Consider the following 4,797-nt stretch of genomic DNA (forward strand, 5'->3'; position numbering starts at 1 on the left):
TTGCAGTATTAAAAGGAACAAGAGCTTACTAAAATACTTCTTTTTCTCCAGTGACAAAGAAATACTATGCAGTTCTCAATGACTTAATTATCTGATATTTTTACTACATTCTTTTTGAACATCCTCTCCTCCTGTTATTCTCCAACTTACTGATAGTTTTATAATGTGAACAGTCATTCAGTTTAAATTGGATTGAGGCTTTCTACTTTGTTCATAAAGATCATGCAACAGATCTCAAATAGCTGTAACCTTTGATCATGTTTTGCACGAGAGTTGAGCCAATGATCTCAAGAGAAAGAAACATTACCATTTTATAAAAAGTTAAATCATTTTAATTAATAGAAACACCCAAATAAAGAGCTCAGTTCTGAGACAAAAGCTAAAGTTGACAAGCAGTTTGTGTATAATGTACAATTACATGCTCTACATAAAAAATAAAATAGATGACAAATATGGAAAGCAACTAAAATTAAGTCAGTAATCCTGGAACTAAACTGGACTTGTTATTCCCCAGCATGGCTTGAAACTGCAGAAGTTTTCTGTCACAGTTTTTCCTCCCAGTTCTGCAACGAGGATTACAATGGCCTGCCATGCTTGTTAGAAAATTTCTCCCTTTTACCTTTCTCCCAGCCAAACACAGGGATTCTCAAGACTGGAGGAAAAGCAACACTCTGTGGATTCCCATCACCATTACTGCCCACTGCAGGCTCTTACCACCACCAGCATTATGGTTTATGTTACTGATCTGACCTACAGCTTTGGAGAGTGACATGGGGGGTGAGGGGGGAAACTCTTCCGCCTATGTATTTGGAGGCATAGTCTGCTGGAAGTGGCCTCCTCCCATCCTGGCTGCCCAGCATTATTACTCCCTAGAAAGGTTACGAAGGAAAGCCTACAAGGTAGCACAAACACATTTGGTGCTGCAAAGCACTAAGATTTCTTCAGTGGATGACTTCCATTACCTGCTTACCAGTTCTGATCCATGGCTGTCTTCCCAATCATGAACATTTAGGCATATTTGAAAATGAGCTTAAAATATGTCCTATGATAAGTGTTCATTAGCAGAAACAACTTCCCCCTGGGCTTTCCAACAGCCTTTCAGCTTCAGCAGCAGAATCCAGGCCCTAATCTCTGATTCTTGTTTCCCTGTTATTCTTCACCCTTTTAATTCTCAACCACCAAATCTTCCCTAGCTGAAAATTTGCTGGCATTTTTCACTACTTGACACTTGAGTCCTTTGGGAGGAAGAGGCTATTAAAAAAAAAATCTTAATACCCAAGGAGGGCTATAGAAATCACAGAGATTTAAGATGTTTATAAGGTCAGGTGTAACGGGGTAGATGGAGACACCATACGGTGAGCTGTGAGGAGGTAATTCCATCTCCCTGCACGTTTCCTTGCATGGTAACTATGAGGTGTGAAATATTCATGGGTGGAGAGGAGTCCCCTGCTCCCTTCTGGTGTGCCCATGTTCCTGCTGTGCTGGATCACACTGAGCTGTACCTGTTAGAAAACTGTTATGCTGCAGTCTCCCTTAGGCTTACACAAACACTTGCAGTCTAAAAGGCCCCAGCAAGGCCTTACTCCAGCAAGAGTATCACTCCTGCTTTCTCTGTGCTAAATGTTAATGTGATCCCTCTCTGTGCTCCAGGTTGGCAACCATCTCCTGTGTTCCTTGTGAAGGGGACAGCTGGAAGCTGTACTAAAACCTGTTTCACTGCTGCCTACCCATGGCCTCTCTATTGTATCCCTATTCTCTCTTTGTAGATCTTACAAGATGACTTTTTTATTTACTGCTTGTTATAGTTCAATGAATATTGCTAGTTTTGTAATGGCTTAGAAATACTAGTGGAAAGAATAAAATAATTCCTCTATCTTCTAAGATGTCTGAAAACAGCTGAGAAAGATGCCTAGAATTTAACACTCAGGCCAAATCTTGATCTTGTCCTGCTCCTGCTGATGGGATCTTAGAGTCCATTTTAGAAATAATAATATTATTATTATATTTCCTTTCTGCTGCAGTAGCAGTCACATCACAGAGCCACAGATTATGTCCCAGCTTGCTAGGAACTGTGGTACTGTTACTCCACTGGTCACAGCTTCAGGTCCTGGCCAACATCTGAGTAAGGCTAGCGGAGCTTGGCTCATTATCAAATAAATTACTACCTTTAGCAAGATAATGATCTTAAGCCTTCTGCAGTGCAACAATACTCAAACAATGAATCATGTGCTGGAGCTGTCAGGATATGTGCTTCTAGCTTTCCCTCCTCTTTCAAGCTGCTGAACAGCATCAAAAAAACCTAATACAAATCAAATTGAATGTGTCTTGGTTTGACTTTTCCATTTACATGTATTGCATTGTTATCATAATTTTATACCATCTTAGGTGGCACAGAAAGTAGATCCTGAATGGGATGGTGAATTTGTAATATAATCTGTTGGGATGTGAGCCTTTCTTTGAAAAATGTTCAGTCCTTATCCCTGTATCCCAGAGAAATTTTGCAGATGAATGTAAATTACAGTCACTGTAATCTATAGTGATTTGTATTGTTCAATGTGTGTGTGTGTGTGTGTATACATGGCCAGAATCAGTAATTACTACCTTGTCAGGCTTTATGTAGCTGATATTTAATAGATATTTTCCTTTGGCTTAGGTGATGAATAGCAGTGATCTTGAGGAAGGGGCTGTGTTCTCTCCTGGTGCTGCTAAGTTCCCAGAGGAAATAAATAATGCACTGAGACAGGCCGAGTCCTGCAGCACAGAAGCAGGGAAATTCCAGCTCTTGCTAGAGATGATTTTCATAGATTATGGCATAATGAGAAAGGAATGTACTAAACAACACCCAGGTTGCCAATAAACCTGAGTAAACTTGATTCAGACACTAAGGAAGTAATACCCATATGCACACATTTACAAACACAAACCCTTTGAATAACATTAAAACTGTTACTAATTCAATAAGGACTTCAGGAAATTCAAAGAATGGGCCGACTTAACAGTCCTAGTTATTACTCAGCAGCAAGATGGCTCCAATGCAAATCTGCACTAATGCATTTACCTGGTGCCCTCCTGATACTGCAGATTGTTACTGCAATCTGACACACAGATTGTCTCTCACCACAGCACATGTCTACCACCTGAGCTTAACAAAAATAAAATCAAAGCACAAGTGTGGAGAACATGCAACATGCCATACCAGTGGTAATGTAAGACAGTGGTTGCAATGCTGTGGAAAAAGGAAGGTTGCAATAAAGGGATCTATAGGTCCCCTAAACTGAATCATAGAATCACAGAACGGTTTGGGTTGGAAGGTGTCTTAAAGATCATCGAGTTCCAGCCTCCTGCCACAGGCAGGGACACCTTCCATCAAACCAGGTTGCTCCAAGCCCCGTTCAACCTGGCCTTGAACACTGCCAGGGACGGGGCAGCCACAGCTTCCCTGGGCAACCTCTGCCAGGGCCTTACCACCCTTACCACGGTAAAAAACTTCTTCCTAATATCTAATCTAAATCTACCCTCTTTCAGTTTAAAGCCATTCCACTTTGTCCTGTCGCTGTTGCACTTATAAAGTGTCCCTCTCCAGATTGCTTGTAGGCTCCCTTTAGGTACTGGAAGGCTGCTCTAAGGTCTCCCTGAAGTCTTCTCCAGGCTGAACAGCCCCAACTCTCTCAGCCTGTCTTCACATGAGAGGTGCTCCAGCCCTCCGAGAATTTTTGTGGCCCTCCTCTGGACTCTCTCTAACAGGTCCATATCCTTCTTGTGTAGGGGCCTCCAGAGCTGGAGACAGGACTGCAGGTGGGGTCTCATGAGGGCAGAGTAGAGGGGGAGAATCACTTCCCATGACCTGCTAGATAGAGGTTACTATGTGGTTGCTCAAAGCTGGTGCCCTTAAACAAATAACAGTTGCTGAGCAAACTAATTTCTCTCTAGATCTGTAAGATGCCCTTTAACTGAAGAATGAGGGCAGTGTTGGAAAACACTTCTTAAAATCCCTCATCATGGCCTTTGTCATTGGTAAGTTAACCCTGTCGTGCCTCAGCTCCCCCGCCCCTACACGGAAAGTTTTCTACCGCTTCTCTGCCTCAGAAGGCTGATAGCCAGCTTCACAAGTTTCTGCTTGTGCCAGCTTTGAGCTCAGCATCCCTGGGATCTTGCTCTGATAAGAACAACGAACGAGGTTACGTGGTTTAGCTTTCCTGACTCTCAGGCACGACCACCAGGAGGTCAGAAAACATCCGAGAAGCAAAATGAGCGCATTTCCTCTTCGTCCCCCGTGCCCTCAGTACAAAACCATCTGGAAAACTAATGGGGGAGCCGGGAAGGACCTGGGGCAGCGAACTGCAGCCTCTCAGGGGATGGCTTGGCTCCTAGAGCTGGCTCGGGTGGTTTGAAGGAGGAGAGAAACCACCCAAGAGGAAAGGGAACCCGCTCTGGCCAGGCTGGGCGGGCTCGGCACCGAGCCGAACGGAGCCGCCGCGGGACGCTCCGACACCGCCGCTTTACGCCGAGCTCCTCAGGTTACGGCAGCCCCGGCCCGGTAAGTCATTCGAGGCTGGGGGGACCCTGGGCACACAAAGGGAGGGCTCTGGCCGTGTCTGCTTCAGCGGCTCTAGAGAGAAAAGCCGCGGGGCGTCGGGCACCGCGTCTGCTTGCAATAGGTCGCGTCGGTCCGACCGTCCCCGAGTTCTCGTTCCGGAGTAACTTTTGCGTTTTGCGCGCTCTCATTGCGCAAGTGACGCGTCTCGGCGGGTGTTGGGGCAGCGGGACGGGTCAGTCCCCGAGGCAGATGCGTGCTCC

Source organism: Psittacula echo (assembly GCF_963264785.1).
Source record: "Psittacula echo genome assembly, chromosome: 6".
NCBI classification, from domain to species: domain Eukaryota; kingdom Metazoa; phylum Chordata; class Aves; order Psittaciformes; family Psittacidae; genus Psittacula; species Psittacula echo.